Source organism: Catharus ustulatus, chromosome 6 (assembly GCF_009819885.2).
Source record: "Catharus ustulatus isolate bCatUst1 chromosome 6, bCatUst1.pri.v2, whole genome shotgun sequence".
Lineage (NCBI taxonomy): Eukaryota > Metazoa > Chordata > Aves > Passeriformes > Turdidae > Catharus > Catharus ustulatus.
This window is the reverse complement of record NC_046226.1, coordinates 22,351,456-22,369,318: the sequence shown is the minus strand read 5'-3', so window position 1 is coordinate 22,369,318 and position 17,863 is coordinate 22,351,456. Positions and strand designations below refer to the sequence as shown.

Below are 17,863 nucleotides of genomic sequence, written 5' to 3'. Positions count from 1 at the left end.
AAACTGCAAGGCACAGGTGTGTTGCTGTAATGCTGCCAGCTTCATAATTCAATGTGCTTTCTACCAGATTGTTAACAGCAATATTAGATAACAGGCCCATATTAGATCACCATCTTGCAGGACTTGCATTGCCCAATGAAGAAGGTCCTTTGTCAAAAGTAGCCATAGGCATCCAGTGCTCGCTTAAGTCCAGTTGAGACTCAAGTCCTTGGTGTATGCACTTAGGCTCTGCTGGCAGATCTCTGCTGCCCAGACTGGTTGTGTGATAGTCAGCTGCTGAGAGGGGCCTGGCAGTGCTTTCTTATTCTGCATATTGTTTGGTAATCACCATAACATGAAAGCTGACTGATTTAAGTGAAAGGAGTGTGTTGAAAAGGAGGTAATAGAGATGAATCAGACTTGCAGATCTCAGAGGAAATGAGAATTGTGCAAAAAAGTGTACATCTCATTGCGAAACACACTGTTGTGTTTTGATGTCAGTAATTAACAATAATAGCAAAAGCATTTCTAGTGAGAAGGAAGACAAGCACCCCCCTCTGCTCCTCTCAAGTCTTGTGCTGCACCTTTCACTCCAGCCTATAGCCCTATAGTTCATTGAGCTGTGAATGACATCTGGGTTTAGTTGAGGGCTTGTGATGTATGTTAGCCAGGGTTTCTCTGCTATTCCAGTTCAAGGCCTCTTTGGACTGGGAACTAGAGCTTGTGCCAAATTAGGCCAGTCTGCATAGTGTGTTTGAAGTAAGGTCTTTAGCCTCATTTTTCTTCTTGGTCCATGTAGGATTTAGGCCACTGATGTGGCTGGTTATAATGCATGGAGTGCTGCTCTCCAGGGATTCTCAGGCTGGAGGGCCTGACTTTAAAGCTGGAAATAGCCTTGAGTAAGATAGAAATCAGTGACGTTGGACTCCAGCATGCTTTAGTATTCCTCTGGCAGAAAATCCACATCATCAGTATGGTCTTAGTGTATCTGGAATGTTTTGTAGAATGGCTTCCTTGGGCTTGTTCTCATCCTCTGCTGTCTAAAGATGCTAAGCTGTTCTAATATAGCTCCGCATCCCAAGTGGGTGGCACTGATGCCCTGGCATAAACTGGAGGTAGGTGTGTTGGAGTCTGGAGCTTCACTGTCCATCTGCCCAGGTCTCTGCCCTGAACCTTTGAAACCTGGTTTGCAGAAGGGCTGCATGTAGCTTACTTGAGCAACACCCAAGTTGTGGAATTATCAGTACTGTGGACAGCTTATCATTTGGCAGAATTTGCAGCAGCTGTTGCAAATTCCTCATCTTTTGCTGTGTATCTCCATGGTTTCATTAACCTCTGTTACGCAGGTTTTGATGATTCGTCAATCCGTGCCTCAAGCAGCCAGAAGGGGCCCTGTTTGCAGGCATTGCACAGAGATGTGGCCTCCCTGATTGGCAGCCAGGACTAGTCAGCCCCTGCATGAGGCAGAGCCAGTGGCAAGCACAGCATGCCATCATGGCCGGGACTTGCCTTCAGCTGCATAAAGGGGCATGAGCCGAGAGATAGGAAGTTGGCAGAGGCATGGCATGAGTTGGTGAAACTTGTTGACCAGGTTGGTCCTGCTCTTGACAGGTGTTATGGAGTGCCACCACTGAGCCTGGCAGGAACAGCCCTTGTGGGTTCTTCAGCAACATTCCTATAGAACTTGTGCTAGTGAAGCATCAGTTTGGTGTGGGAGATGCTTTGCACCTGGGCAATTGCGCACCAAACGGTTTATCTCAGTGCAGTTTTAAGTGGATGGGAACCAAGTCTTTACCACCTCACAGCTCTTTTAACCTCTGTGGCAGCTGATTTTGTTGGTCTTGTACTAGCTCAGAATGACTTGTAAGAAGTTACCCCGTTGGAGTTGGTACTTAAGATTAGTCGAGATTGTGTGAATGCCCCACTCAAATAAGTGTTGTGTTTTAACAATACTTATCCAGATGTTGCTTCTACTAGCTTCTGTCCTGGATAGATCTCTAGTAATCTTAGCCCTTCATTGTACTCTGTTTGTTTCTGTCCTTCTAGTGAGGCTAACTTAACCTGCTCTATATATACACTGAAAGTTTGTAATTTTCTTTTAAGCATGTGTATGAATTAGCTGCTGATTTCCAGATGCAGTTTTGGTGCTGTGCCTAGAAGGGAGACTCTGTGAGGCAGGATGTATCTGTATGTGTGTGAGAGTGTGAGATTTGGTGACCATGGGACTGCCAAAAGGTCTGAATCTGGTTTTTTGTGCCTCTGTCTCCAGTGTTGGGGTGCAGGTGCATATACATCTGTGATGTGCTTGCAGCTGGGAGTGGAAAAACACTTTTTCCTGTGGATCTCCTCGTGGTACTCAGCATACTGGTGATGTTATTCCAGTGCAAATAATGCTTAACTTGTTCTCTGTGCATTCCCAGTGAGACATTAAACTGAGGTCTTTAAATTACCATGGCCTTGTATGAGAGATGGGAAGGTTCAGTGGCAGCACCATTCCCTAAGCCTACTGGGGCCAAACAGGGACATAGTCATTAGGAACAATTAAATGCAAAGCAGATTAAGAAGGAAGTGGGTTCCCCAGGGACTTTTAGCCAGGTTCCTGCTTAGCTCCAAGGAATTATCTTCAATTTTACTGTATATTTCTGTCCCTTGTGGACCACTTTTGATGCTAATACTCTAAGCCCCTCAGTTCTCAGCACTCCCCCAGCAGATGGGAAGTGTTTTACTGCTTTCCATGAGGTGACAAGCAGTATAAGGGAATTCACTGCGTGTCCTGAGGTTAGTTTGCCTCTCCCTGGATCTCCTGTCAACTAGGAGATATGAGAACCCACTTGCCAAATGGCACACATTGCTGTCCCTTAGCAATAGCCATTTTTAATTCCTGCACCTGCTTGAGGCAGAGATGAACCTGCTTATGTGCTCGGGCTTTATATCCTTCCCAGTGGTTGCTTCATTTCTCAACTGATGGCTCAACATTGGAAACTCAGTCTTTCTCCTAAGTTAGGGGTCCTTTCCTGGAGTGTGGGCCCTTTTCCTGCATATGATGATACTGTCAGTGTACTGGTGTCAAGGGCAGTGGTAGCCCTTGTTGACTCCAAGACATTGTACATTTGTAGGTCTATTGTCAGGAGTGTTAGGGAAGGTATGACCTTTCTTGACTTCATGTCTGTTTCATTAAATTATTTTGGACATCTTTGCACATGTAAGCTTGGGCATTTATTTTCATTTCTACTCCTGTTTGCACTGGGCCAGAGGAAGAAGGAGTTTAGCCTGCTCAGTGCCGTTTCCTTACCTATTGTTTTCTCAACAAAACATTTTATTCTCTGAAGGCTACTCTACCTCAATGATTGTTGGCCCTTCACAGTGTTTGTCTCCTCAGTACCAAGTCAGCCTACCATGTGACATTTCCAGTGGTGTTCTTCTCAGTGTAGCATCTGGATGTCTTGGCTGACACGTCTTCATCGCTGGCATCAATTTCTGTTGATCCTGCTGTCAGTCAGGAGTTGTGTCACAACATGAAGTTTGTTTAAAGGCTGGCACCAATGGAATTCTGAGTTGTGAATGTAGTAAGAGTGTTGCAATGGGTTAGTTGTCTTGCAGATTTTGGCACAAGTGGCCACAGTTGAAAATCTTGAGCAGGACATCTTTTTGTTGTTTTCCTCTGTAAGACAAAAGGTTACTGCTGTGAGTTTTGTTTTTTTGTAATGGAGACAGCAAGGAGAGAAGATCTGTGGTCAAGGTATCTCAGAAGACAGTGGAAATTCGTTCTTGAATTACCTTTGTTGGCTACAAAATTGCTTTGTCAGGGACAAGCCATTTGCAGAGGTTAATTAAATGTCCTCCTTTTGAGAGCAGAATGAGGATGTTCTCCTCATTCAAACTTAAGGTTATTGGGCTGTCAGTACCTGGGCAAATATTTGAAAAGCATAACCTTGTGCCATCATTATACAGAATGCAATTTTTTGCTCCTTGGAGGCTCTTCCTGGCTTTGCTATGTTTATTTCTCACAGTGAAGTGGATATTTTCAAAATGAGTTTTGTCTCACAGTGAAGTTGCACAGTTGAAGTATCTTGGAAGGAAGAGGAATGAATGTACATGTGTGTGTGTTTTCAAAAATAGTCTACAATTTCTACAATTTTTTCAAAATCTACAAGTTAAGACCAATGAAATAGCCTGTGTCTTTGGACTTCCCTTGTGTTTCAGTAACACTGTGTGCCTTAAATATTAAGTGATGTCCTAAAATAGTTTCTTCCTGATGAAAGTGGACTGCATCACAGAGAGAAGTCATCAGGAACTCTCCATGGCATTCCTTCAAAAAGTGAATGGAGACTGTGAGCTGTTCACAGCCAGTGTGTGCAGTGGTGAATCTACTTGTGCTTCAGCTTGCCATGAATTGAGGTGAGAAACAAATGAACTTTCTTATGAGATACGAAATAGCCATTAGGTGGCAGTGACTTTCTGTCACCAAACTAAATGGGAACCAGAGGTGAAGAGCTTCAAAGCTCATCCACAGTCCCTGAGCTGATCATGTTTGGTTGCCCTATTATGTGCTCCCCAGGATAGCTCTTCATCTAAACGGCATGGTCAACACTAATGCAGTCTAAAAAAGCCACCAGGGCCAGCTGGTCGCTTGATGACTCTTTATTTGGGCACTGCTGTCTAGCAAACTTCCTGCCAACACATAAAGCATGAAAGCTTTTCACTGAAAACATAACAAGCTGTAAAATAAATCTTGTAATTATAAGACCCTTCCTCTTCCTCCTTGTGCTTTGAGTGGTGTCAGCTGAATGCTCTGGCCATAGCATCTCCAAGTTTTTATTTTCTAGCATTAAAGAGGTCCATTTTTTGTGGGATCTGTTCCTATGAAGCTAGATGTTCTTCAGTCATCTGCAATGATTTATTTGGAGAAATGGCCCATCTACTGTGACATTTTTGAAGGAGGAAGAAGGAAGGAAGTGAGGGTAAGAAGGTAGTGCCTCATTTATTGCATTTTTTTCCTGGCTGTGCATGCTTGTCGCTGAAGAGCTTTGCTCCAAGAGCATAAGTGTGAGCTGTCATGCACTCGGCTTGCCTGAGCCGTCTCTCAGCTTCCCAGCAGGAGTGACACAATATGCCTGGGGAGCATTTAGCTGTCTCTCCTCCAGGTGGGGCTATCCCTTTTCATTTGAATCCCTGAGGAAGTCATCACGTTGCTTCCGTAGAGCTGCTGAAGAGGTACATAGTAGCCAGAGTAGTATCTGAAGAAATCTCATCTGGTAGAGTGGGGAAACCATTAGGAAGGCCTGGGAGGATGCAGCTGCAAGGAGCTAGCATCATAACAAGTATTATAAAAGGAACAAATGAGAAGCGGAGAAATAATTAGGTTTTATTTAGTGTTTGGACTATGCCTTGGTTCCAGGTATGAAATGAACACTCAGCAGTGCAAAGTCAAGAGGTGTGGCAAGAGATGGTATCTTCTCTGAAGAGCTCATGGTCATGGTTGATTTGCCTAGATGTTCACCCTAGATGTGAGTGGTGCAAATACATGCGAACATGGGATATCTCAGAGGCTGAAGGTCTGTGTCAAGAGAGAAGGAGACAAAAAGCAGAAATTACTTAGGGTGCCACTATAAGTGACTTAACACTGATCCCATTGACATTGGATCAAGTTCTGATTAGGGATGTTTTCTTAATGAAGGGCTGTGTAGCCTTGAACTACTGACCAGTTTATATGGTTCACAGAGCACAGAAACAGAATATTCTGCGTTGGAAGGGACCCACAAGGATAGTTGAGTCCAACTTTTAAGGAAATGGCCCATATGGTTGTTGGAGGCCATGTATAAAATCAGTAGAGCTGACAGGTAGCTGGTACTTAATCTATTCTAAGAACAGGAAGACATCTGTCTTGTGAGTAAAAATAATCTTATCTGAGGCTAGGAAAAATAGATATCTTAAAGTTTTGTTTGGGGATAGAGACATATGCTTGCAATGTCAAAGTGGACTTCTGAAGTGTTGTTTTGTTTGCCCTTTGAGTCCTTAGCAAGACCCATATTGTGGATTCTGTTCCCTTTTCTAAGGTTCTAAGGTTCTTAGCTTGCAGTGAAATACTATCTTGACAGACTCCAAATTAGGAGTACAAATTAGATGTAAAACCAGAGGTGAAGAGAATAGGTGGCATGCAGAGGATATTTCATGTATCAGTCCAGGTTGGAATTTCAGAGCAGGACTAAATATGGTAGATTTGCCCTGCTAAAGCAGTGACCGTATCACATTCTCCCCAAAGTGGATCTGATAAAATAACGTGCTAGAGGGTAGCTCACAATTACCTTACCCGTCAAGCAAGTGTCTTCATTTAGCCAGTTAAGTCAGTGGTGAGGGAATTGCTGTGGTGGGTGGTGTCTTGCAAACACTGCTCTGGAGTTATTTGCAATATGGGAGGCATCTTAGTGGGTTCCAGGCAAATCCTTTTCACATATGTGGGGGCTACATTGTTTGCATACTTGAGGGAAAGGTGTCTCTGAAAGGAACTTCTGTGTTTTTGTGTCTTGTGTCCCAGGGCCAGGCAGGACTCTGTCAGGCCTGAGGAAACCCTGTGGAGTAGGAAAAAATGAAGCTGTATTTCTCTTGAACTAGAGTAGTTGATGATTTAGTTCTAGGAATAAACCAAAAAGTATTGCTCAGTGTCAGGTTTTAAAGCTACCCATTACTTTATTTACTAGTGTTCAGGTGCATTTTTGTATATCTGGAGAGGCTTATCTCTTTGCCTGTAGACACATGCCAGTTTGTTCAGGTGGGAGTCCTTATAGTAAAGTAGCCATTTTTTGAATGGAGTCAAAAGTTCAAAGATGGCTTTGGAAGAGTTAATCCAAGATGTTAATCCAATCACATTCACTGCTACACCATTTAAGCCTACTTTTGGTCCTGTAGAGCTGGCTTGGGGTGTCTTTATTTTTGTTGGGTTTTTTTGTTTACTTGTATCTTTTTTAGCTTGAGAGTTCTGTCTCGGTTGCTGCAAGTTCTGCTGATGGTGCACCATTCAGAGCAGCTTGCTGCTCCTTCCTCTGCAGTAGCATCATTTTGGCAGGTCTGACACCAGTAACAACTTGTTTTTGTCAGTGTACTGAACTGACGTGACATGGAAGTGTGCCACAGCCAGCAGATAAACAAGGGTCATCTCCACTCTGTTCTGAGCTCCACTTTAACAAATAATTTGTGTGTAAGCTTGCACATATATGAATTTGCCCAGTGTTTTATGAAATACTTTCTGCCAAGCTTGAATCCATTTACTATGTTGCTAGTTTTACTGAATTTAGAGGTAAATTCACTGAAAAGGTCACTAGCAGAATTGCTTTTCAAAAAAACCCTGTCTCTTAAAATGTCTTTACTGCCTGTGCAGTCTTTGTTTGAAAATGTACTCATTTTGAGTTGCCTGTGAACTCTGTAACTGTGCAGTCTGTTTATTATTGTAGGGCTTTTCTGAACACAAGTTGTTTTTTACAGAACTGCTGAAGGGCAGCAGGCTTTGTTTATCGTAGGACTGTTGTGTGAAGAGAAGTAGGGAAGATAAGCTTTTCTCCCTCAGGCCCTTTCCTTTGCATTCACAGTGAGGCAACACAGCCAGGCATTTCCAGAGCTCAGCAGGAGCTGTTTCATCTCTGCAATGCCCTGGTATCACCTATTCTGTCTCTCTTCTTCCTCTCCAGGACAACATCCCTGCTTTTATTTCTTGCAGTAAGCTGATATTTTGCTGTGTCAGTCTGAATTGGGAGTTATTCTGTGCTGATATACAGAATAGTGACCCTTGACTGGGGAATGTTAAATTTGGATGATGGCTCCTAAGTGATGGGGATTGAGAAACAGCAAGGCTGTTAGCTGGAACTGCACTTTCTTCACTCTGAGCTGGTGCTAGTTCAGCACTGTGTGCTTGAAGACAAGAGGTGACTTCAATGTGATCCATGTGAGGGGCTCCCAAGAGCAATACCAGTTCCTGCTGCCCTGACTGGCAGAGTTGTAGCCTCTGTAACATTCCTTGACTTCCACTTTTGCCAAAGCAGACTGAATCTGTACCAGAAGTGAGGGTGATGTTTGATTCTTTTAGACTTATGTTTTGATTTTAGGGCAGCAAGTGTTTGGTAATGTGATTAAGTACTGAGTAAAATGCATGCAGAAGCAGCTTCATGCATCTCTCTTGGTGTATCTTTATCTGAATGCATGCAGCTTCCTACAATGGCCCTACACAGCTGAGCTCTCTGTTCACTTCTTCTGCCCTCCTGTACCAGACCTGAATCAGCTTCCTGCCTGCTCCAGCTCTGCCCTTACCTCTGCCCACTGATGCCTCAGCTCTGGCTGGCACCTCCCTGGCCTCTGCCTTTCTGGCAGATTGGATATAGGCTTACCCCACCTGGTCTTGCATTCCTTGGTAACTCATGTGTGAAAAATTTGCCACAATCTAATTTTCTGAGAACTGAGACCCAAGTGCTGAGAGGATACACTGCCAAATATCCCAGGCAGAATAGCTCTCACAGGCTGTGGCTTTGCACACTTGTGCCAATGGCAGCCAGACCAGCAGGTTTCCCCTTCCCAGTCCCTCTCTGGAGTAGGATTCCCAGCTTTGGCACAGCTTGGTCCTCATCTGAGAAGGTGAGCTCCACAGTGTGTGTGCCTTAGTTTCATTCCTGTAAATCTCACTCCAGAGACAGTCAGATGTCAAATTCCACAATATGCTGAAATCCAATGAGCTCACGGCCCAAGGAACTCTTCCATTTACAAATAACCTAGAAACCCACTACATTTCCTATTAGTATGGATGGAGTGAAGTGATTAATGTGGACGTGAATTTTATTTGAAGTATCCTAAATTTAAATAAAGCAACAATAAAGCGGTCAAGCTCTGTCCTTTTGCATAATCTTAGAAATGGTGGGATGTATGTGTAACTAATAAAGAAAAATTCTTTTAAATAGTGTTCCCTGCTTATAATTATTGGACATATGTGTAGTAAATTAAAGAAGCTATGTATTGGTAAGACCCTTTACCCACAGGACCCCATCCCAGTGACAGATGCCCCTCCTTCCACCTGCATTGCTCAACAAATTTCTTCTCAAGAGGGGAAATGAATAGCAACATGCCTAGTAATTACCCACACTATAATTCTGATGTGCAATGCTGTCACCCACCATCAGGTGGGAGTGGAAAAGGCACTGCATTTTGTTGATGGTTGAACATTTGTTTTCCTCATCATTTTGACACCAGAGGTAATTGCCATTCCTGAAATATTCTTGCTACCATTACAAAGCAACGGTTAGGGACAAACTAATTATGAAGAATCTTGTTATGACAGATTAATCGTCCAACAGAAGGGATTTCTTTTTTTCTTTCAGGCAACTGAGTAGTAAAATCTAACAGCTCCTATATAACTACTAGAAACACATGCTTCTCTGTAAGCCAACAGATTTTTTCTTAGAGATGGGAGATTTGAAAAACTAGGACTAGAGTATAGAATGGGTTTCCAAGCTTGCTTTTATTGAGCTTTCAGTTTTCCAGCATTATGTACCAAAATGACTAGGGTGGAGGCATTGACATATGGAGGGGAGGTCTTCGTGGTTGGTATTGGACCAACGTCTTCTATCTGGGTCATGGTTGAGCAGCATAATGAAGGCTTGAAGTGAAGAATTCTGGACTTGTGGATTTTATGGATTTTAGAACAAGACACTAAGTCATTATCTGACCTGTTTTATTGCCACTAAGGCTTTTCTGTGTCAGGGAGGCCAAACTAATGTGCTGGTTGAGTTCCAAGTGGCCAGTACGCTTGTGGTCCCCCTGGAAGTAGCAGACAACCTGCTCTAAATTATTCTTATGGTATGCTCTCTGGGAGCTGTTGTGATGTGGCCCAAACATGTCTGCTTTCCTGTAGTAGAGGGGATTGAGGCACCTTGCCTCTCTGTGACTGAACTGTTCTGTCAATGCTCAGAGGAGGAGGTCTTTGAAATACCTGTATTTCTCACTGCTGTGTTTAAAAGCTCATTCAGTGTATGAATCATTTGAACAGCAATCCATGTAGATTTGGTAATTGTGCTTTCAAAGAGGCAGTTAGGTGTGTATCTTATGGCTGATTGGCTACTGTGGGGTGGTCATAAATCCCAGGTGCTGATGAGCAAACCATTAAGAGGGAGCCAATAATAGACTTCAAAATAGAAATCATGTAGATTTAAAGAAGCTCCTGGATATGAGATCTGTTCATGTTCTCAGCTTTGCCTTGATCTTTCTCTCAAGTTGTCAGGCAATTACAGTTCAAAGGATCTCTGTAGTTGGGACTGAATCCCCTCTTACCATCTCCAGCCAAGTGTTTGTCCCTGCAGCACTCTGTCCAGAAAAGGAGCAAATCTTTAGAGGCAATCAATGCACAGTCCCCATTCATGCCATGAGAACGGGAAGCTCTGTTCTTTTCTGGAGACTGAATCAAGACTGTGTTTATGTAGTCTTCTGTCTTCTGCCTGCTGACATCAACTCTCAGTTTCAATGTAACTTCATTCTTCATGGGATCTCTGTGTGGAGTACGTAAATGCTTTAATGTTAAATATTTGAGGCTAGAAGTCATAGATAGTATTAGATTTGGATCATTAGCATGTTCTTTAATTTCTTTGCTTTATGTCCATCTTGTGTTGTGCAAATTCTTTAATGTCCTCTTTTTTGCCCTGCAGATGTTGTCTTTGGGAACATACATAGTGATTCTACTTGGCCAACAAGATCTGATTCTTTGGAGGATCTTTGTCAGTGTTATTGTTCTGTTAGGTTTTGCACCAATACCTTTTGTCTTGAGTTTACTATTTGCCTTCTAGCCAAAGTTAGACATTGTCTGTCTTTGACTAGCCTGTTGATGGAGAAATGTTGAATATGTAGTTCTATAGAAAGATGAGCTCAGTTTTATTCCCTTCACAACCTTGGTGAGCTACAGCCAAGTGCAGGGGAGGCATGTACAATATTGTTCATTGTGATACCATCTGCAGTAAAGGCAATTGCCTCTGGTACTGCTGGAAGTAATTCCTTCTGCTTTTTGTGGGAGCAAAAATAATCTACTCTGGATAACATGGCCTTACCTGGGCTCTCCTTTTGTTCATCTCAGTTTGGTGTCATGTCAGATATTTGTGTTTTGCTTCATTAAATTACTATCTCATGCTATTTTAAAGTGGCACTCTCACATTCAGTATAGGTTCTCTCTTTTCCTTGTGTTCCTAGCAGCCATAAGGATTCAGTAAACCAAATGCTACCTTCACTGGCACCTACATAAGCCAGTTTTATCCAAATTCTGCTTCTACTGACACCTGCATAAACCTATTGTTTTCAATAAGAAGGCACAGAGTGGTTGCAAGAAAGAATTGGACCTTCTGATTGCAATTTAACAAGTTTATTGTGTATGAATTAGAAGAGACGCTAGCTCAGTCTCCCATACTGATGACATTGATGGGATGCTAATAAACACCAGCTGCCTTTCTTGGTGTGGAGCTGTGTGGTGTCAACTAGATGAAAAAACTGGAGTTATTTATATTTATTTTTTTTCACTGAAGTCAGCAACTCTGATGGATACCCAGAAGGCGACAGATCTGCTGAGTAACAAAGGGACATTCCTTGTGGTTTTTCTTCTTTTTTAACATAGGGACTTTTTTGAATGTAGAACCGCACTTTGCCATTGGTGATGACTTATTGGCACTGCAACCACTTTCTCTGTTGGACGTGGTACTGACAGTCACTGCAGTTTTTTGGAATTGACAGCGTAATCCCACGGTTGTTATCTTTCCTGACTTCCTCGTCAATCCAATTTAATCACTTGTAGGTATTTCATGTGTTACTGTCTCTTTCCTCTTTAGGCATCCTGTTCCTGTGGGAAGAGGTCTGTACTTTAAGGGTCAGAGCTTCTCAGATTAAAGAAGGGGGAAGGAATCTGCCACTGTCAGTTTGATAAGGGGCTGTATTCTCTTTAGAGACACAATAAAAACCCTTCTTTCTGGGGTCTGTCACCAAGGTGAATGCTGGTGTGTGTCTGCGTGGCTTTAAGAGAGGGAGCTGGCTTGCTCTGCTCCCCTGGCTGTTGGAGTGACCTGCCAGGAGAGAAGTTACATATGTACAAGGGGGAGAAGCTGCTGTTGCGCGATTTAATCGCCTGACGTTGACTCAGATAGGTCCTGACTGGAGGTCAGCTGTGACGTGCAGCTGGTAGGGTGGGATTCGACTGTTGGGAAGAGAAAAATGCCAGCCCGGATTCTTCAGCGTTGACAAAGTGGATGTGACGATTTCTCCCCTCCAGCTGCAGCAGCTGCCTCTGTGCTTCCTACTTTTCTGCACGCCCACAGTAGGAGAGCAGACTGTGAAGCTACCCTGTCTGGACCCTCAGCTAAACTAGATGAGACTTAGCTGAGCTTTATCAATGGTGCTCAAGCCATCCATCCTCATAAAACTCACCTTTCAGTGTGCCTTTCAGTCTGTCTTCTGCACGTTGTAGTTTCCTGTGGAGTTCATGGCTTTTCCAGCTTTATTTTATTGCAGGATGGAGTGTGCGAACTCAGGAAAGAGGCTGTCAAATCTCCCTACCTGGAGATCTAGGATTCTTCACTTAGCTTGGAAAGTGTAGCCAAATCTGTAGGAGCTTCAGTACAGCTAATTGCTACTGTGGCCTTGTTTAAGCTCTTCCCCCATCCTCCCCGTGGCCCAAGACCAGCCCTCACTTCCCATGCTACTGCCTTTCCACAGTCTTCTTACATGGAAATACCTGTCTGGGGAGTGTTTTCCCTTCAGGTACTTTTTACTGCACGACATCATCTCTTCACTGTTCTGTCAATAGCATGCAGTTTCTGCAGAGTGTGTCAGCAGTTCCTGTTTAGGGAACACTTCTGAGTGTAGTACATCTTGGTTGATACTGTTGCTTAGAGCAAATGAAACAGGACTTCCTAGGACTGATGGGAAGGTGTGAGAGCCCCCCTGCCACCTCCAGCTTAACACAATGTTTAGTAGATAAGATGATGTCTTTACAGTACTCAGCTTGTTTTCACTGGCATCCCACGTGGTTTGATCCAAGCTGAAGTAAATTAATTTTGTTAGCCAGATTTTGAGAGGTGTTGTGTCAAATTTATTATAATTTCACCTGCCTCCTTGGAGCTGCAGGCTCTGTGATCAGTGGATCAAGACATGTGCCTCATTTCATTGTGGCTTCTGTGAATGTTTCTGTGCCTTCTGCAGACATGCTGTTGAATTACTTTCTATCCTCCTTGGGTTCTCTGCAATGAAACACAGGACAGATCTATTTGTGTATCAGCTATCAGGACCACAAGGCACTGAATGCACTTTTATGTCTTTGCAAGTACTGTATCTTCGTGTATACATGGTTCTGATCCTTTTGTCTTGGGCAAATCTGATCTGATCTTATCCTCATGTGTAAGTAACCATTCACAATAATGTACGTTCCCCACAAGAGAGCCTGTGTGAAGGACCTCTTGAATAGTCACAGGGTAAAACAGCCTCAAGAGCAGAACTTTGTTCAGAGGTAAAGTCTGTGGCTGTAGGGAACTTATCTTGATGCTCAGATTCCTTCTATCGACAGAGAAGCCCAGTTATTTTAGCATGTTATTTTCTCTTTGTCTCTGCCCAGCCCTTCCCTGTGCTCCTTGTTTTCCTGGCTCAGGAGACTTACACAGAACAGTGCATTGTGTCGCAGAGGTGTCTAGAGGGGAAACAGCTGCTCTCTTCTGATTTTTATCCTGAACTGCCCCACAGATAACTAATTGCAGCTCAGTTGCTTCTATTAGCTATTTACCTAAAATTGAGCTGGCTAATGAAAATGTTTCTAATTAATACGAGGCAGATTAAAACTCATTACAGCAAGGTCGTCAGTAATGAGAGATAATCAGAGCACAAATGACCGAGCTTGGGGTAGAATGAAGATGGAACACAAGCGGCGATTGGTGCTGGTTGTACATGCACCAGCCAGCAAGGGCAGGGTTCAGCAAGGTGACTGCTGATACTTTGCCCTGTAGGTCAGAAACGCTGCTTCCTACTCTCCAGAGCAGCTTGGGGAGTGACTGGCCAAAGTCGTGGGCATCAGCCTAGTGTAAAAATGTTTTCTGAACCAAGTGGCATCTCACACTAGTGGTTTGTTGCTGGACCAGCCTTCAGTCACCTATACGAACCAAGTTGTGAGTAGGAGTTTTAGCAGGAAGACTTGGGAGTATGTGTGGCACAGGTGGGATGTCAGCACTTGTGTGTGCTTGTATGTGGAAATTCAGAGTCCTGATGGCTCTCGGGGTGTGAGCTTGTGCATCTGTTCAGCCTAAAATGTGTTGGCCTATGTTTGGAAGAGTCCGTTATGATCTCCAGGGAAATTTTACACAAATTATGAAATATGTTGGCTTTAATTTTAGCTGACTGTAGCACTACTGGTAAAAGGCCACAGCACCAACACTAGATTTCATCTGTCTGTAGGCCTATTGTCTATATTCCATTAGTACGAGTTTACTGGCCATCCTGCTAGTGTGACTCCTTGTTTCTGTGTTTATGACACTGAGAAGTTGTCACTTTAGTCAGGAGGATCATCTCCATCCTTAATCCTTTTCAAACTATAAAGCTATCTTTCTTCCTTTCTGTCCCACTGGCAACCAACTGTTGTGCCAGAATTTCTGAAGGATCTTATTAAGTTATACATATCTCACACAAATAACATGTTATTAGGTAGTGAGGTACATTGCACCAGGACTTATTCCAAAGGTGTGGTCTATCCATCATTGGCAATATGATCAGTTAATATTGGTATAAGGAAGCATTTGAATGGCAAATATCTAGTGTGCCTAGAAATGAGCTTTTGTAAAAGGTAAGTAGGAAAGATAATACAAAAAGCAGGCAATAACAATTCTGTTCAGAGTTGTGTGTCTTCCTGCAGCATCCTTGCTGCCAGTCAGTTTGATTACCAGGCTCCAAGCATCAGTGAAGACTGTAGCAGTTTATATTTACTGTATACTTATTCAGATTAGTTGAAAGAGGAGATAACAGCCCCTTAGACAGAACTACACTGTCACTGAAATGGGTTCTGTTTTGTATTGCTGTTTTTAAAGCATCCAAGTACCCTATTCACATCACCAGTAGCTGTATCCTTCCTAAGCATCTTTACAGATCTTTTGGCATGGCCACTGATTTCAGTTTCTCACTGTGTTAAATTGAGGTGGACATCTTTTCATTTTTCTCTGGTTAGTGCTCTCCTTGCAGTCATCTAAAGCTGTTTCTACAGTTCTGCTAGTCCGTACATATGGCCCTGTCATTATCATAGAAAAGGACTATGATCAGATTTTTCCTATATTCTCTGACATGTCTTTTCTCCCTACTCAACTGTGTTTTGGGGATACCCACCACAGAGGTGATGACATCCTCTTTCCCCTCTGTAGGGAGTTCAAACAACAACCTGGCTCTTCCAGTCCAGTCTCCTACTGCAAGCATTTCTGGAAGAGTGTTCTTGTCCAGGATGGCTGACAGCATGTCAGGATGCTTCCACCCACCGTGTGCCACAGGTTTCTTCCCAGCATCCTAAAGGCTTAATATGAAAGACCATAAGCAGCAGTTCTTTTGTTCTGTGGAAAGCAAGCAAGAGCTCATCACCAATGTCACAAGTCCTTCGAATGGCAGGTACAGTAATTTCACGACCATAAGGCGCACCGGACTATAAGGCGCACCCCCCCGGATTCGGCAAAATTCGCAACTTTGCAGATCAGATAAGGCGCACCGGACTATAAGGCGCACTTTTTTTTTTTTTTTTTTTTGGTGAGGCTCCGCCCCCAGCTCCCCCCGCGCGGTTGCTGGCCAAGGCCCTGCCCCAACCCGGCAGCCATTGGCCCCCGGGCCTGCCTGTATCCGCCATTCCATGCGGCATCCCCGGGGCCAGGGAACGCCTGCCGCCGCTCCGTGCGGCGTCCCCGGGGCCGGAAAATGCCCACCGCCGCTCCGTGCGGCATCCCCGGGGCCGGAAAAGGCCCGCCGCCGCTCCATGCGGCGTCCCCGGCGCCGGAAAATGCCCGCCGCCGCTCCGTGCAGCGTCCCCGGGGCCGGAAAAGGCCCGCCGCCGGTCCGTGTGGCGTCCCCGGGGCTGGAAAATGCCCGCCGCCGCTCCGTGTGGCGTCCCCGGGGCTGGAAAATGCCCGCCGCCGCTCCGTGCGGCGTCCCCGGGGCCGGAGAAAGCCCTCCGCCGCTTCGTGCGGTGTCCCCAGGGCCGGGGAACGCCTGCTGCCGCTCCGTGCGGCGTCCCCAGGGCCCCGCTGCTCCGGAGTTCCCTGGTGCTCCGGGTGCCCCCATGTCGGCGGGCTTGCCCCGCGCCGCCACTGCCCTGCCGCCCATCCCTCGCTCGGCTCGCCGGCGCCAACTGCCCTGCCTCCCATCTCTCGCTCGGCTCGGCGCACAGCACTGTGGTCCCGTCGGCTCAGGCCGCTGCGCACAACAAAGTTACAAAGTAGTAACACCTCCCTGCCCACGCTGCTCCCGGTACCTGGGGCACCCAGGGCCGCCCCCTGCCTTCCTGCCCTTGCTGCTCCCCGTGCCAGGGGCTGCCCGGGGCCACGCCCCGCCTTCCAGCCCGCGCTGCTCCCTGTGCCTAGGGCAGCCCGGGGCCGCCCCCCGCCTTCCAGTCCACGCTGCTCCCTGTGCCTGGGGCAGCCCGGGGCCGCCCCCCGCCTTCCAGTCCACGCTGCTCCCTGTGCCTGGGGCCGCCGGGGGCCATGCCCCGCCTTCCAGCCCGCGCTGCTCTCTGTGCCTGGGACTGCCTGCGGCTGCCCCACCATGGCTACTCGGCGCTCCCGCGGCGCCGCCCCCCCTCGCGGCTCTCACTTCCGGGGTGGAAAATTTTGCAACTTTGTAGATCAGATAGGGCGCACCGGACTATAAGGCGCACTTCCGGGTTTAGGGAAAAATTTTAGTCATAAGGGTGCGCCTTATAGTCGTGAAATTACTGTAATTTAGTGAATATATAAGACTCTTGGAAACAGGTTGACCTCAGCAGAAGATTTAACCAGAATTTGGGAGCTGGATACACCAAATAGGTTCTCTAGAGGTTTTAATAATGCACCCTGTTTGCATTCTCTCATTGTGGCCAGGAGTAGGGTAATTTTTGTCTTGATGCTTTGAGCAATAGTGTTTAAAGCCCCATAGACATTTTATTACCTGTAATGTTCTTATGAGTCTGTAAAATGGAGAATAGCAATCTTGAATTTTGTAAAGAGCTTTGTAAAAGCACTTTTAAAGATGAAAAGCTACATATAAAATCAGGTATGGTTGTTTTATCATAAATATCTAAAACCTTTCTGAATTCCATTAAGCTCTTGGCTTTTCTATCCTCTGACAGTGAGTGCCACTGGTTAATTCTGTATTGTGCAAAATGGGATGTAAAAAAACCCTAACTTAAAGACAGTTGTTTTGTGGAATGCCCTATTATTTGTGGGTTTTTGAGGTATGGGAGCTTTTTATTCATTATTGCATATAACTTTTCTCTCTTATGCACCAACTCTCTAAACAGTCTTCTAACATTTCAAATCTCTGTTTTCATAGACTCTTCTATATGACACGGTCATATTTTCCCTGTCTTTCTCTGTCCTTTTTATTTATCTACCTTTTTTTGGTGATAGGATGTCTAGAAGCCAGGGTGGGATTGTGCATTCAATTTATACAATAGTGTTTTGATATTTTTAATATTTTCATCTTTTTACTAACAGACAAACAGTTTTGTTTTTTTTCCCTGACTCACTCTGTGCATTGAGCAGCCTGAGCTATCCCCAAGAATGTGGTCCAAGTGTTGGATGGTTCCAGTTAATGGAGAGCCCAGCAGTGTGTGCGGGGAGGACAGACTGCATCTCCCAATATGTGTAACCTTGCAGCCATCTGTGCTGGG

The 17,863-nt window shown here is 44.9% G+C and overlaps 1 protein-coding gene across 3 annotated transcripts in view; it reads left to right on the top strand.

The window, feature by feature from the left end:
• Nucleotides 1-17,863, top strand: part of ADCK1 (aarF domain containing kinase 1) — a 76,335-nt gene that overhangs the window by 8,298 nt on the left and 50,174 nt on the right. The window lies entirely within an intron of this gene.